The sequence below is a fragment of the Dama dama genome, chromosome 12 (assembly GCF_033118175.1).
Source record: "Dama dama isolate Ldn47 chromosome 12, ASM3311817v1, whole genome shotgun sequence".
Classification (NCBI taxonomy): domain Eukaryota; kingdom Metazoa; phylum Chordata; class Mammalia; order Artiodactyla; family Cervidae; genus Dama; species Dama dama.
Genome location: NC_083692.1, coordinates 18,631,361 through 18,648,237, shown reverse-complemented (window position 1 = coordinate 18,648,237; position 16,877 = coordinate 18,631,361). Strand labels below are relative to the sequence as shown.

The 16,877-nt window shown below is 53.4% G+C and overlaps 1 protein-coding gene across 6 annotated transcripts in view; it reads right to left on the bottom strand.

Moving 5' to 3' along the window:
* Positions 1-16,877, bottom strand: part of MIDEAS (mitotic deacetylase associated SANT domain protein) — a 68,875-nt gene that overhangs the window by 34,789 nt on the left and 17,209 nt on the right. Inside the window, exon 1 of one of the 6 annotated variants that reach the window (XM_061156704.1) lies at positions 6,188-6,680. The exons of 3 other annotated variants lie outside the window; for them this stretch is intronic. The gene's annotated coding sequence lies outside the window, so the exon portion shown is untranslated. Of the gene's footprint in view, positions 1-6,187; positions 6,681-16,877 lie in introns of those variants that run through there. 2 more of the 6 variants (XM_061156703.1, XM_061156698.1) reach the window with 2 other exon arrangements.

Here is a 16,877-nt window from a genome sequence, read left to right as displayed (position 1 = left end):
ATTACTGCAGGATTAAATGAGAGTTATATATATATATACACACACACACGTATATATATGAAGTGTCTGGCACAAAGTAAGAGCTCAATAAGTATGATTTCATTCCCCCTTGCTGGGCAGGGGCAGATCATTCATGATTCATCTTCAACACCTGGAGGGCAACAAAATGGTCTGACCCTTCCAGTTCCCCAGTCAGCTGAGAGCAGGACTGGCCAGGCTAGAAGAGGACAGGGGGACCAGGAGTCCCAGCAGCAGCACCGGGCTCTGCAGGCATCTGGCCCAGGGGCCTGGGAGGAGCACTCAGCACAGGCCTCCCCAGCTGTGTCAACAGGGCCTGCAGGGACACGGTGGGACAAGAGCCCCCGGATGAAAGCTGGCAGGGCTTCCAAGCACGTAATGGTGCCTCCACTCTCCTGGGCTCCCTCTCAAAGCAATAAAAGGGAAAGTGCCGACACCTGAGGGAGTCTTGGGGTGGGGAGGGGGGCAGTGCAGTCAGCCACAGACAGTCTGGGCAGGGATGCCGGAGGCCCTGGGGCCTGCAGGGAACAAGGAGGCCTGCCCTGAGGCCACCACAGTGAGTGTCCCACAAGTAGAAGTGCCCGCCTGGTTATTTTTGGCAGCTCTTCTGCCCAAAGCCAGCAAGGAAAGGCAGCTGCTAGCAACATGGAAGGGCTGTTTACGCTCAAGTGTGCAAGCACTGAGCAGGGATTAAAAAGAGCGGCAGCAGCCACCCAGCAGAGGGGCCTCTGCCCATGTCTTCCTCTCCTGACTGTCCTGTTCGGGCCAATCTGCATGCTGCAGCGCGCACAGAGCGTGGGCACTTCTGCTTTCGGTCGGATCCAGGCTCCCAACCGCAAAACTAACTCACACACACACACACACACACACACACACACAAATAAATAACTATGGAGCCAGCCGAAGACGGGGCCACACCCAGGAGCCGAGACAGTATTCCTCTGGGCTCTTCCTGCACTGAAGTGGCCCTTCCCCGTTTCTAAACTGGGAGGGGCAGGGCAGTGGACCCCGGACAGGACACGGGAGCCTTGCCCCCTTCCTAAAGGGAAAGTGGGGACAGCAGTCTGTGGAACCTCAAGGAACTCGCTGCTTTCCAGCTTCCCTCTCTGAACGTGAAGGACTAACTGTCCCAAAGTGTTTTTCCAGCTCTGGGATGACTCCTGGAAGCTGGGGAGCCCAGCACGAGGATCCCGGGCTGGCTGGGAAGGTCAGACAGAGCCAGGTCAGGTGGGAAAGAGGATTTGAGGCCAGCCAGGTGTGCCCCAAGAGCTGCTAGCAGGCTGGGAAGAAGAGAAGAAGGTGGAGGAAAAGCAGGAGGAAGGTGCAGAGAGGCCAGCCCACATGCACTCTTGGGACTCATTGAGTTATCACTATGGCTGTTTCTAAGCTCCTTTCTGAGCTCCAGGGTCTTCCCCTCCAAACAGCTGGCAAATTCTGGCAACAGCAGGCTGGGTTAGGGCCTCTGTCCACCCGGCTGCTGGAAAAAGCGAGGAATCGAAATCCCTCACCATTTTCTCTCTTGACCCCACCTCCCCAGAGGAGATGGCTGGCTTTCCAGAGGGAACCCCCTTCTGGCTGCAAGCCTATTTACTGTATCTCCCTCCCTCCAAGCTTAGACCTGGACAAACCTGCCCTGGCTGCTCCCCTCTTCTGCTCTTGAGACTCCTGGAGGAAGAAGCACTGCCTGGAAAAAAAATAGCTCTCACCGCGAGCTCCCTGTGGCGGGAGAGAAAGGCAGAGGGTCCAGGGAGCACCTTCCGCCTGGCCATAGTACCAGGCTCTGTTCCAGGAAGAGCACAATCAACAACCACTGCCAGGGACGCCGGCAGCCTCCAGCTCCCTCTTCTCCCCATCTGTCCCCAAAAACCACGGCTAGCAAGTCGAGTCCCTCAGGGAGCCCCCGACCCTCACCCCTGCAGAACCCCAGCTCTCTTCCTACATGTGGCAACTTTCTTCTTATATAATAATACCTTGGTGGCCCTCCCACACACACCCTCCTACTCTGCCTCTGCTCCTTCAATTGCTGAAAGAGCCAAGGAGCTCTTAGGAGCAACTCCCACCCTAGGCTCCACCCCAAACCTCCACTGAGGTCACACTGAGAGGCTTCAGGTGAAGCAAAGACAAGGGGACTTTTTCCCTGACTGAGAAAGCAGCCTTCCTCCCACCCACGTGAGCAGTTCAGCCTGAGGCCTGGGCGGGTAGGTTCCTGAGAGCACAGTCTGGTCTCTGGGAAGTTGAGCCCTTAACCCTCGGCTGCAGGGACACAATCCCTTGCAAAAGGACCCAGGCAGCAGGGTCTGGGCTGGTCCAGGCAGGGGTGTATCACGCAGTTCCGCCCAAGGCTTAGGGAGTTCGAACAGGAACTTTATTTCCACAAGCCCCAGTGGACTGGAATCTGGGCACCCTCCTATCACAAGCAGCACACCTTCCCTGTCCCCTTCCCTGGAAGGAGCCAAAGGCACACAGGAGCTGGGCGCCATAGGAATCGATGAGATGCTAGCCGTCCTCTGTTGAGTACCTCAGGTCACCTTGCCTGCATGATCTTGTTCAACCTTCACAGCAACCCCATGAGGAATTATTATTCTCCCCATTTTATAGGTGGGGAATCTGAGGTTCAGGAAGGTAATCAACGCTGAGCCACACAGCAAGCGGGGAAACTGAAGAACAAACCCAGGTCAGCCGGGGCCTTGTTCACTTGTGCCTGCCAGGCTTCCTTCAGAATCACTGTCCAGCTACTGTCCACATGCCATCCAGGAGTGGTGCTCGGAGTGTGGGGATGGAAGTAGGTGTGGACAAGTTTTGCCTGATGGCTCTGGAATCTGAACTGCTGCTGCCCTGCTAACAGTTATTGTTCCCAGGTATGTGACTGTGAGGGCCCTATAAGTGTGCATGTTGTTGGGGGTGGAGGGAGGGTGATCTGGCTTCCAAAGAGCAGTTTCCAACACTGAACTTATGCTGTAATGTTTCTGATTCATAAAATGAGCTCACAGTCTCACGGTATCCTGAATGTTGCTTCGAATGCAAATGCAGATCCCGTAAGTAAGAACTGGGGATTTCAGCACACTCCACCCAGCTCCAGCCCAACTCGAAGAGTTTAGTTCAGCCCCATACAGGCAGGGTGATCCCATGCAGAAGCTACTCTTCCAATGGAACTTGACCCCTGGCTGCATTTTCTGGAGCCTCTGGAGTGTCCGGGAAGAATGGAGGCCCCAGGCTGCTTCTATACTAATGCATGCACACACAGGAAGGGTGCCAACTGGCCTGGCCAAAGGAAATGCCCAGGTTAGCAGATTCCCAGGCAGGAGGCTCCAGTACCCTTTCTTTCTGAGGTCCCTTTGGGGTCAGAATTACTGGGACACGCTCTCCAGAAGGCCAGCCATTGGGCAGTGCCAGAAGACTGGATTCACCAGTATCCAAATCACACAGAGACCAACTCCTTTGAAATCAATGGCACAGTATGAATTCCAGCAGCCAGACTCTCGGGGCCCTCCACATGCTAAGTTTACAGTTTTTGGACGGAGATCTTTCATTCCCTTGTTTAGCTAAATACTAGATGTCGGACACTATGGGAACAACATAGAGCATATACTAACTAGAGTGAGCTATAGTAATGCTGAAACAAGCTTTCAGCATTTGATGTATAGATACTAACCTGCAAAACCTTCACCGCAACTCTATGAAGGTATAGAAACTCTAGCTCCCAGTCTGTGTTTTGACCACCACCCTACAGTAGGTACACAAAGGACTATATAAGGAGTATTCAGAAGTTTGAGGCTTCTCCAAAGAAATGGCATTTGAAACAGGATTACAAGGATAAGCCGGAGTCACCCCACTACTTGTGGTCATCCTAATTGCACCAGGAGCAAGGGCTCCTTCTGTGAGAACTAACTGCATCAGAGGGGCTGTCAAAGCCAAAATTCCTGGACTGATCCCACTCCCCATTCCAGTATACTCTGCTGTGTACCCCCCTCCCCCCATCCTTCTCCCACTCAGCGGGCCCAGAGGCCTTGGCTCCACTGGGCAGCCCTTCCCTGAGTTCCCCTACCACAGAAGGCCTTTAGCTGAAATCTGTAACTGCATATTGCCTTTTTATTTTTCTCCATTTATTAAAAGCAGTGGCCCACAGGGCTAAACACTCAAGCTATTTTTAAATTCCACATTTAAAAGCTGAACTCTCATCCTGAGGAGCACTCCAGGGCACTCTTTCCAGTTGAGGGGGGTGGGAGGGTGGGAGGTGAGGGGCTGACAAGCCAGGAAGAGAGTGGGTTCTCCCAGATGCTTGGAGAGGCCACACTGGCAGCAATATATCTTCCCAAAGCGAGCTGCATGGCTGGGGGAGTGGGAGAAGGAACCCTCCAGGTTCTTCGCCCCCCTGGCCCCTGGGAGCTACTCAGACCAGAGTAACCTGCCAGAGGCCAATCCAATTAGAGAGGAGACTGGGCCAGAAACATGCGATGAGATGGTTTATCACAGTAATTGAATGTTTACACTCCTATTATTCACTGTCCAGAGCCGTAGGAAAAAAAAAAAAAGGATCCATACATTTCCAACCAGGGATGGCTTCTCTTTTCCCCTTCCTCCTGAAGCCTTCTAACCACCTATGAAAATGGTACATTTCTCTGCCGCGAAAGCCGCACGTGCACACCATCACTGGGAGGTTCTGGAGCAAGAAAGATGATTTCCTTGCCTCAGCCGGGGGCCCACAAGGAAAGAGAGGCTTCTCCGCAGAGCTGCGGTTCATCCTCCTTCATCAAGGCTCCAGCCTCGGTCCTGGAGCTGCAGGGCCCAGCAGAGGCCAGACCTCCAGGAGCCCACCAGGCAGGCTCCCCCTGCTGGAGCAAGCCAGACCTCCCCTCCCCCCATCTTCCCCACCCCGGTCACCACTGCCAACAGGGATCCCCTGTACACACGTGCCTAGGTGGCCTCCATAGTCACCCAGGGCCAGCCAGTTCTCACCCAGCCCACCGTCCCCTGAGCAAGGCTCCACAGGCTGGCACCCAGGTCCCGGTGGGATGGTGGAAGCAGGAAGTAGCCACTAAAGTTTGTGACCGACAAACTTTTAAATGGGTGAGAGGAACTTCCCCTTTCATCCTTCCAGCAGCTCACTCTGGAGGCCGGGCTGGAATACCCAGGGTACCCCCCCACTCCGAGCCACGCTTAGGCTGGCAGATACCTCCTCCAGGCCTGGCTTCCTGAGGCTTCCTTGGGGCTGAGGCTTGAAAGCCCCAGGCCCTTAAATCCAGAAGCCTGGGTGGGGGGCCCTGGAGGTGCAAGCGCTCTTGCATGAGTGAAATGAAAGACTGGTGTGACCACCTCCACCAAGCCGGCCATACGCAGGATCCAGAAAAACACCCGGGCTCCCGAGCTCCGCACGGGAACCACCAAACGCACCACCACCAGGTGACGCGGCGGGAGGGCTCCGCAGGCCCGAGCGGCGCGGGGCGCGCGGGGGCGACCGCGCGGTGACAGGTCCGGGGTGCACCAGCAGCGCCGGGGTGAGGCCGCTCCGCCCGCCCGCAACGCTCCAGCTTAGGCCTCTGCTGCACTAGCTCCGGTTCCCCACCACCTCCGTCCCCAAAACTCCGGGTGCGGGCGCAGTCTCCACGTCCACTCTACGGTGCAAGGGGAAGGGCTCCCGCGCCAAGTTCCCGCAGCTCGCGAGCCACCCCCACCCCCAGCACCTCCCGGAACCCGGCTAGGTCACGCAAGCGAGTCCCGTAGGACACCACGTTTCGCTCAGGCAGAGGAGCAGCCGTATTCCTGAGGCTGCCGCGGCCGCCACCGTGGGCCCGGCGGCTTGGGAGGGTTTTCCTGCCGGGGCCGCGCCCGGGTGGGCGGGGGCCGCGCGCGAGCTGCGTAGCTGCACAAACACGGCGGGTCGGCGCTGCACACGCCGCTGCGGGCCCGGGGGGTGCGGGCCGCGGAGGGGCGCGCGGCGAGGCGGCAAACGCACGAACAGGCGCGCGCTTCCCCCGCCGCCCGGGCCGCAGAAGTTGCCGCCGCCCCGCGCCCCCGCTCCGGGCCGCGCCTGCAGACCTGCAGCCCGCGCGCCCAGCAGCCGCCTCTGCTCGCGCGCAGCCCGGGGTCCCTTGGCCGCCGCCGCCGCCAGGGCGGGCTCTGCGCCGAACCGCGTGCAGGCCTCGGCCGCCGGCCTGGCAGCCCCACTTACCCCGCTCCGGCCCGAGCTCCCGCATCGGCTGTCCTTTTTCCGCCGCGGGCCGCCGCCTTCGGTCGCCTCCCAGGCTCCAGCCGCCTGCACGCACTCCCGATTTTAAAAACAAACAGGCGCCTCCGCCGCCGCCGCCCCGCGGCGCTCTCAGGGTTTCCGCCAACCCGCGCCTCCCAAGGCTGGGAAGTTTGCTGGCGGGGCCCGGGCGGGACGCGCGGGCTGTCACCCCTTGCTTGCGGCGCAGGAGCCTCGACGCACCCCGCGCCCGTGGTTTCCGCCTCGCGATCGCTCTCCCTCCCTCCGTGTCACCCCCAGTCCTGCGATGCAGTGTCAGGATTGCACTGCTCTGACTCATCGGCTGAGCTCACAGCTTGAAAAAAAAGAGAGAGAGAGCGGGCGAGAGGCAACAGCAAAGGAGGAGGACTCTCTGGCGTGCTACAAAGGATTGCACAACTCCGGGCTGGGAGCGCGGAGCGCCCAGCGGCCGGCCGGCGCGCGCGGCACGGCGGCGAGCAGGAACCAGCTCTACCACTTCATCAGCACAACTGTCTCGGGTCGGCCTCTCTGCCAGCAGGCCCGGCGCCGCCCACTTCCTGAGACCAAATAAGGCCGGGGAAGGCGTCTTTAAACCTCCGGCGGCTGCCCGGGCTGGGGATTTCCAGCAGACCTCACCTCCACTCCAGAGTCAGTCGTCACCCTCCCCCAGCCCAGGAACGGTGCCCCCCGATGGCTTTGCTGGAATCAACAGGCCACGCGGCTCTTTCCTTTCACACCAAGGTCAGGAGGAGACGGTGACGAAATGTTTGGAAACCCATCGGGCCTGCCAGGAAAGTCTGTGTGTGATGCTGGGGAGGACACAAGTCGCTTTCTTCCACAAAGAAAACTCTGGTTTTGGATACGGTAGGGCACGCGCAGTCCTCTCCAAGGCACTTTATTAACAGTCTCCCCCAGTTTCCCGTTTTGGCTAGCGGTGTTAAGGTTATTGAGAGACTGGTCCCAGTTCCTATAAAAGACCCATGTCTCGATTACCTATATGTAAAAAGCGCCTCGGTTTAATTCTAGCAACTGAGGCCAGAGTTGGGCAGCTTTGAGCTGCCTGCCTGTAGTTCCCCTACCTTCCCTGCCATCAGGGATGGTGCCATCCCCTGATGCCTCCTCAACTGGCCGGGAAGATGGGAAACATTTCTGCTACTCAGGTGGTTCTTGCTGGCCCCCAAGTATCCTTACAGTGAGGCTCCAGGGCCTCACTGTAAGTCCTGGGGAGGGAGCCCATTTTCCCTGGCTCTTTCCATTTGTTTTTGTTTTTCCCAAGGAGATGGGTTAGAAGGAGATTTTTCTTTGAAGGAAAAGGCACTGAAGAATATACTGTGTCCTGGCAGCAGCCGCTTTTCCCCTGTGGCCAGTCTTGAGAGGCAGGTGCATCCTTTGCTTTCTCAGGGGGAAGGGGAGGGGCAGCAGAATGTGATTCTCACTGCCCTTCTGAGCCTGCAGGGCAAGGCCCTTACCCACCCCGGCCCTCCCCCTGCCCCCAGTGGATAACAGAGACAATACTGGTACCTTCTGCCTAGAAACCTTCAAAACCCCACACTTGCTTCTAAGAGGCATGACCTTCCTATCCTCTTCCACCCCTTCGCTGGTGGGAGCCCCTGTATGCAGCTGGAGCTCACACCTTACCCAGGAGGAAAAGGGCTTATTTACACATATGTCACAGTAATGACAACTTAGTCTTATCTGCAAAAATAAAGATAATTGTGTCAGGGGACTGGACCTGATGACCTCTTAAAATCCCTTCCAGTTTAAAATCCATGATTCTGTGATTGCCAAAAAATGAATAGAGGAGCCAGGGAAACCACCTCCAACAAAGAAAAGCCCAGGCTCTTGGATTTAGCATCTGCTCTGACAGTATTGTTCCTGGCAATTCTCAAAGCATGTCCCCCCACACAGCCTACTTAATTACCCTGTGTGTGTGAGAAGTTTCATCTCGCTCATTTTATGGATGAGGACACTGAGGTTCAGAGAGGTCGAGTGACTTACACAAGATCACAAGGCAAGCCAATAGTTTGTCACCTCTCTTCCTCTTCCCATCTCCCCCAGAGGAAGGCAGTGAGTCACTGAAGATTGAGGTGCTCAGGCACGCAGGCCCCCAAGTAGAGGCTGGACTCCCGAGACTCCTGGCAAGAGGTTCTGTGCAAAATCTTTTTTGTTTTTTCCATTTGTCTGATGTTTTCCTTCCCACTGACACCTCATCCAAGTGCGGGAACCAAAGCAAAGCCACCTGGTCTCCAGTGCTCACTGCTGCCAGCTTCCTCTGCAAACCTGCAGCCATCATGACCTCCCCCTTGGGCCTGGTCCCCAGAGGTGGGCTTGGGCCAGCCCAGAGCTAGCTCCCCCAGAGCCAGTACAGACCAGCCCAGAGATGTTCCCCTCCAGAACCCTGCCTGGGGAGCACATTCCTAAAAGAGCCTGCCACCACGGAGCCAGAGCCCAGCCTCCAGGGAACAAGTGGGAGCCACTCCAGAGGGCACTCCTCAGCCCTGTCCCGCCAGGGCTCCCTCCCTGTCCCATGCCGGGCTGCTGGGCTGGGCCCAGGAAGAAGCACAGGGAGCAGGGCTGGATGGCAGGATGCATGAGAAGCAGGAGTCAGTGACCTGGAACAGCCCTGCTCATCCTGGAGTAGCTCTCGCTCACAAAGGAAGAAGGGGAGGAGGGCCCAAGATTGTCCCAGATGGCGCCTGCCTGGCAGGAGAAGTCTCCCTCCCAAAGGCCAACAGATGAGGACGTGTAAAGAAAGCTGCAGCTCTTCCAGGAAGGCCCTGGAGATCAGTTTTGCTGCAGATATGACAGTGCAGAATCACTGACATGTGAAGTGAAAGTTTTGGTTCTAGAAGCTCTAACCCTTCCTATAGGGGCAACTAAAAAGGGTGCCTTTTGGGGAAGAAAAGAAAAAAAAAGAGATGGTCCAGGGACCTTACCTAGAGAGCAGGCTTTTCTCCACCAGCAAGCTACAAAACTACAGCAAAGAGCACAGAGCTCCAGATCCCAGGGAGTGCATCTCCTGACAAACACTCCAGGAAGCAAAGCACCCCAGACAGAATCTCAAACTGGGTCCCAGTGACCGTAGAATATGGCATTCAAGAGGCTTCCAGGAACAGCATCGGCTCTCTGGACTCTGCACCAAGTTACCCCTCACTGCCCGAGTGGTCATCATTCGCATCCTCTTCTGGGTCAACCTGAGACCATGAAGAAGTTTGCATGGGGGAATACTGTGGTATGTGAATTCTATCCCAATAAAACTGTTACTAAAAGATAAAAGAAGCTTCCACGGAAGCCAGGTTCTCACCCCTCGTCCACCTGCCTCCATGAACCTTGTTTCCATCATTCATTTAAAAGAGTTTTCTTCACCCCAAACCCCATGCCTGCTTTCCAGTCCTTTTCCCATTGTCCTTTCTGTGTCAGGACGTTCCATCCAGGCCAGCACACAGTGTGTTTAAGTGAATAACCAACCTTTGCAGGAATGTGGGGAGTTGAGAGTACAAATACCTTTGAGGAAATCTCAAGTCTACCTTATATCCCTAATGTGCCTGTGTCCTGCTGTCACTGCCCTTTTCAGAATAAAGGCACTACCTACCTCTGGGACCTCATGACCTACAGTTACAACAGAAAACGAAAGAACAGGGAGCCAGGACTGAGTCTGGATCCTGCCTAACTAAAGCCAATCCACTGTGTGATCTTAGCGAAGTCGACACTTAGCTTCTCTGAGTCTCGAGTTCTGGGTCCCTATGAGATGCACTGTACGGTATTTGCGACACAAGCCATAAAAGAATGCCACCTTCTAGGGATTTAGAGAATCACAAGGACAAAATGGTTTCATAGCTGTATCGTGCTACATACCTATACGAGGTTACATTATTTTTTTTTTTTTTACTATTTTATCCTAGATCCTCTTCTCCCAAAATTAGCTTTTCCCTTTCGAGAACCTCGTCAAGATTCTGTTTCCTCTGAAAGGCCCCCAGGTCCACCCCATCAGCCTGAGGTGACCCTCTCTGCTGGGCTCTGCCCAGCGAAACTTTCCAGCACTGACCCAGTGTCCCTTCCCGGTGTCTCTCCAAGGCTTCTGCTCAGTTCCTGCACTCCACGCTCTTCCACTGCATGCCCACCCACCCCCAAAAGGGACACCCCTTTGACACCCGTGCCTTCTCTTCACACCCTTTTTCGGCCACGTCCTTTCTGAGGGAGCAGAGAGCTCGAAACCCCAGCCGTGAAGTTAAGGCACCGTGAGTGTGCTGAGAAGTCCCTGCACTGCCTTCTCTTCTACCCTTGAAAACCCAGGGGGCCCTCCGCCTGAGTTCACATTGACCTCACCTGTTCCGGGGCAGGGCCGCGCCTGCCACAGCAGCCCACAGCTGTCCTCACCCCGTGCCCACCCACCGACCCCCACCTCCACCTCCCTCTCTTGCAGGCCTGGGCCAGGTTCTGAGTGCCTTTGTCAGGCCCCAGAGGGAGCTTCTGCAGATGTCCCCACTTGCTGCTGTCACTCTGGGACAGACGTCTGGCCGGGGATAGGAGAAGGACAAAACAGGTGTGGCCGCCAGGGAGGGCGGGCTGACAGGGCCACAAACAGAAACGCCCTTTCTTCACAGAACCAGAGCTGCCAGCTTCCCAAAGGCCTCGTTTCAGCACAGTCCAACACCCCCTGCAAAACCAGCCCCAGAACAGACTCCTTCACGGGCTCTTCTCTAGAACTCAGCTTCCCTACCTTATGGCTGTGGGTCAGGAGGAACGGGACCCCTGGGATCCAGCATATGCACTGGGCAGTTTTTTAAAGCCTTATTTTTAAATGAAAACAAATACAACTCATGCATCTTAGACTAGAAGCCAAAATTCATATTCATGAGAATGTACAGGTTAAGAGCACAGGCTGAGACCTGAGTCCAATTTTTGGCTCACACTAGCTTGATGACCTTGAGCAACTTACTTAACCACTTGGTTTTTTTCATGTGCAAAATGGGGATGATAAGAGCTTAAAACAATGGTGTAACCCGTTGAGTCTTTCCTAAGTATTGGCTACCATTTTTTCTCCTCTCCTAACTGATCTAGTCTAGGATATTTATCACCCATACTGCCATCAGAGTGATCATATCTCTTTTCAATAGCTCCCACCAGACTTCCCTGATGGTCCAGTGGTTAAGAATCTGCCTGGTTTAAAAAAAAAAAGAATCTGCCTGGTAATGCAGGGGACGTGAGTTCACTCCCCAGTCGGGGGTGGAAAAAGGATCTCATGTGCCACGTGGTGCAGCCAAAACAAAAAAAAAGCTCCCATTACCTGCTGCAAAAAGCTGTTAGCCAGACTGTTAGGCACTTGTGGTTCTGAAATGATCTGGCATTGCCCTACTTCCCAGCCCCAGGCCCACACAGTCAAACAACCTGAAGTTCCCAAGACGTCTACTTTCTCACATATGCGCCTCTCCTCCTTGCATCCACAGGTAAACCTTACCCTGCTCTTGACTTGAGCTTAATGGCAGTTCTTCCAGAAAGCCTTCCTTGACTCCTTCAACAGAGGACGGCCACTGCAGTGAACACTGCTGGAGGCACCCCCCTAGATCCCCTTTTATCAGGCTGGTATGCCATTCCCCAGCTACTGTTGAGTCTTGGCTGCTAAGGGTTCACAGTTGCCCCCTTCTCAAAGGGAACCCTTGCTGGGAGAGAGCACTGCAGGCAATGATTGACTGGGGGTGGGGGAGCGCCAGAGAGGGGTGGGTCCAAAAGATGGGCCCCCCCCTTCCCTCAATGTGGGATCACATCTGTGTTGGTGCAATGCCAACTGCAGGGCTCCCTGTGGCACCTGGCTGAAGCTAGCTCCAGCTGCAACACATCCTTCCTTGCTTAGCTTCTTCCTCAGCCAAGACCCTCTTCGCTCACTCCCTTCCTCCTCTGCATGCATGCTCATGTTTAGTCGTGTCCAACTCTCTGACCCCAGGAACTGCAGCCAGCCAGGCTCCTCTGTCCATGGGATTCTCAAGGCAAGAATACTGGAGTGGGTTGCGTGCCCTTCTCCAGGGGATCTTCCCGACCCGGGGATCGAACCCACATCTGCCTAAGTCTAGCGCACTGCAGGCGGAGTCTTTATCCACTGAGCTACCTGGGAAGTCCTCAGAGAGCTTCCTATCAATCCCAGGCACCTCCAACTGTCTCGGTCTCTGCCCCTAAGGATCAGAAGAGCCGCGCTCTCTCCTAACTCCCATGACATCCTCTGTTTTTCTTGCCTCCATCCCTTACACATTGTTCTACAGCCGCCTCCTGTACCACCTCCCTACTAGGATTAGAGCTTCTGAAGTGCACAGCCTAGGTCTGAGTCACCTCATATCCCTGGTACCTATACATGGTGAGTGCTTAGAAAATTAAAGGCCTGTTGATAAATGCACAAGTAAAATAATATTTGTAAAAATCTGAGGTAAGCAATTAGATGTAGCTATTCCTATCACTACTTTATTACCATTCTGTTTCTTCCATTCTAAGATGCACATTTCCCCCATTTTAATATCTCTGAAATCAGGATGCATCTTACAATCGCTAGCACATCATGATTTAACTAGCAGCATTTTCTTTTTCATAGTTTGCATAAAACAATGGTTGTTTTATGATCATTGACTTCTTAGGGTCAATGCTATATGGTATTATTATTATTATTATTTGCTACACAGCTTGCAAAATCTTAGTTCTTCGATCAGGGGTCGGACCGAGGCCCTGGCAGTGAAAGTACTGGGCCCTAACCACTGGACTGCCAGGGAATTCCCTGTATAGTATTATTATTATTACTACTGCTACTGAGAGTGGATCTCCTGGGTTCTGGGGACTGCAAGGCAAAGTCCACAGAGCTAAGTCCCCATTACATGAGCTCAGTAACTGTCAGGCAAGTTCTCATAAAGTGACTTGTATTTTCCCAGAGGTCAGAATGACCCCTGTGTCCCGACATCTCTGAAAATTCCCATGAAAGCAGGCCAATGTGATGTGAAACAAGCTCTGAACAAGAAGTCAGGAGAGCAACGTTCTGGGCCTAGCTCTTCCCCTAATTTTCCAGATGACCCCACGCAGGACCTATCAACACATTAACTGAGCATCTACTAAACGCCTGACATGATGTGACCCCAACGGGTCCACCCAGCACCCCGAGGAAGCCATTATCTTCTTTTTTATAGATAAGGTTAAACAGCTCTTCCAAGGTCAGACAGATGGTACTTGACCGCCGGGCTTTCTGAGTCCTGATCTCTGCTATATGAGGATGCCTCCCTGGGCCTGTTTTCCCAGAAAAACCATCAAGTAATGAGGGGTCACAGGTTGGAGGCTCACAAACGAGGCTCATTCCCAGATACACTGCATTTGACCTATATAATGTATTTTATTTCTATTGAATTAAATGTATTTCCAAACATTTATTTAAATCAGGAGATTTAAGTTAAAAATTGGGATTTCTGGTTTGTCATTTAAAAAAAAAAAAGGGACATTGCTTACATTGGGCCCTCCTTCTCGGGGGTGGAGTCAAGCAGCTGTGCCAGGCACCGTGATGGGAGGTACACGTTCCAATTTTCCACAGATTCCACCCCTTCCTAGGCCACGGGTCACTGTCATTTATCACCTCACCAGTGCTGTTCTCTGGCACCCAGCTGGCCTCTGTTATTGAGCTCCCCCTACTCCCTACCGGCCTTTCAGTGGGTGACCCTTAAGCCAGATGCACTCCGGAGCCCTCTGCAGCCCCCTACCCGCCTCTGGCTCCTCCCAGAATCTCCCAGCACAGCCTGCCTCCAAGGAGGTCACTTTAATGAACCTGTTTCAGAACCAGCAGGCAAGCCCCTGCCTGGCACCTACCTCCCCTCCGCCTCCACCACAGGCACAGCCCCCTCTTTGTTGGTACCTCCCACCTCCCACCCAGAGCCTAAGTCCCGGCCAGTCCAGGGGCTGCAGGCGATGGCAGGAGGGGCTGAGGCGGTAGTCGAGGCAGATGTGGAGAGGAGTTAGCCCAGGTCGAGGGGCCGGGCCCCATCCAGGAGGCAGGGAGGAAGGCAGGACTTTGTATTTCCCAACAGGAAAGTGGTTCTGAGGAGATAAATTGTAAGCAGGGGAGGCTCCGCAGTCACAGATGAACACAGTTTGACACATAAGGAAAGACAAACAGTAAATCATCAGGAGGAAAAATGCTGGGTCTCAGCAGCAATTTGAGATATGCAAATTAGAACACCATTAAGGACCCATTATGACTCGAGTCAACATGGAAAAAAGTAAATAAATTAAACAAGAAAGCTGCTGTTGGCAGGTCATCAGGAAACAGCTGCAGGTACACTGCGGTGCCGCTGCAAACTCTCAGATCCTTCTAGAATGTGATTCCACATTGTGTTGCAAGAGTTGAAGGCTTGATCAGGTTATTACAGTCAGGAGACCAGATCCCATGAAAACAACTTTAACTACCACCACAAAGGAGTTTTTATAAAAGAGGCTCATAGGAGCCTGTATTTAGACTCCCCGCAAATGGAACTCCATTCAGATTGCAGTATGGTATGGTAACAGAATGAAATACGAAAGAATTGGCACAAGGAAACAATCTGATGAAACCATTTCGCTGAACTCAAGTTAAGTGACAGAATCAGAACAAAAAATAGTAGAGGGGAACTTTTTAACTATGTTAAAACTCTGTTGGAACATTTTGCAGCAATCAGAAAATTCCGAACAGTGCAAATTGCCAAGGTGTAATGTTTATTCTGTTAAGTTGATCAAGATGGTTTAAATAATAATGATGATGATGGTAATGATGATGATATTGATGATGTAAAGGCCTTTGGACAGAATTTCCTCATCATAAAAATATCCCAGCCCAGGTAGGTCCTGCCCCCTGCCTTGATGAGGAAGGAAGAAGGAATGTGAACTGGGAGAGGCGGAGTTATGACTGTGGGCAGGAGGAGGGCCCAGAGGCTTCCCTTATCAGGAGGGCTCTGAAAGACACTTCTGCCCAAGAAACAAAGTGACACAAATAAACCCACACCATTTAACCTCCGGAGTCCTGGGTGCTAGCTCTTAACTGCTGCATTTGCGCTCTCAATTTTACTAATACCTTATTTCAGCAACTTCGTAGGTGACACTGGGGCTCTTTGTGGGCTAGCCTAAGAACCAGCCCAACCACCATTTATAGCATTGTTTCTATGGAAATGTGTTTCAAGCTACAAGAAATTGAGCTGCTGACAACCCAGGGGCACGCACGTGGTCTCTAAATTAGGGAACTGAGAGGAGCAGTTATTGCTGGGTCCTGGGCTCAGGAAGACAGCCTGTTACTTAGATTCTGTATCAGTCAGTACACCAACCAGCAACGATCCCCTTGGAGTTGGCTCGAGATCACTGATAGGGGGTGGGAATGGGACCACAGCATCGAAGAATGAACACTATATTCAAAGGAAGCACATGGATATTCCTCATCTCTGTTTCCACACCCACACACAAGCCTATGTGACATGGAGGACATGAAACTGGCCTGAGTACCCTCGTGAGTATCCAGGCAAGCCCTGGGCCCACACGCTCTCCAGTTTCCCTCTGACCCCGGCAAATCTCCAGCCACAAGGCCCTATTTCAGTCTGATCATGGAACAACAAACTCCACATCTTTGAGAGTTCTGGAATTTGGCTTGAGCGCATGTAGGCTTGTGATAAACCCATCCCTCCACACATTCTGTTGCAGTGGCTTCTGCGTTAGCAGGCTCCAACCTGCCTACTCGAGGTCTGCCCAGGGCTCTCCCGGCTCCACCCACATCTCGGGACTCCAAACAACACAAGGAGTCTCCATTTCCTGCCTTGGACTGTGCTAGTCACAGGGAAAGAATGATCGTGGGCCCTCCAGACACTCCACGTGACAAGAAAGTTCCCCACCGAGAAGGCTACCTAGAGTCTGTCATACAGAGTGAAGTAAGTCAGAAAGAGAAAAACAAACATCGTGTCTTAACACGTGGATGTGGAATCTAGAAAAAAGGCAAAGATGATCTTATTTGCAAAGCAGAAGTAGACACAGACATAGAGAACAAATACACGGATACTGAGACAGAAAGCTGGCAGGGGGTGGTTGGGGATAAACGAGATTGGGTGGGACTGACGTATGTACACTATTGTGTATAAAACAGATAACTAATGAGAACCTACGTACAGCACAGGGAACTCAGTGCTCTGTGGTGACCTAAATGGGCGGGGAAGTGTGCTCAGTCGCTTGTCCTGTCTGACTCTTTGTGACCCCACGTAAGGGAGACCACCAGGCTCCTCTGTCCATGGGATTCTCCAGGCAAGAATACTGGAGCAGTTGCCATGCCCTCCTCCAGGGGATTTTCCTGACTCAGGGATCAAACCCACGTCTCCTGCGTCTCCTGCACTGCAGGCGGATTCTTTACCATTGAGCCACCAGAGAAGCCCAACGTAAATGGGAAGGGAATCCAAAAAAGAGGGGATAGATGGTCGATTCATGTTGCTATATAGCAGAAACTGACACAGCAGTGTAAAGCAACTAGACTCCAATTAAAAAAAAAAAAAAGACAGGGAGAAGGCTACACACAGGAAGGCAAATCCAAGGGGGAGTGGTGGGTAAGAAGGCCGTTCACCAGGCGTCTCAAGGTTCTGAGATGCCAGAGACACAAGGTGGTCAGAGATGGTCAGAAGACAGTCATCTG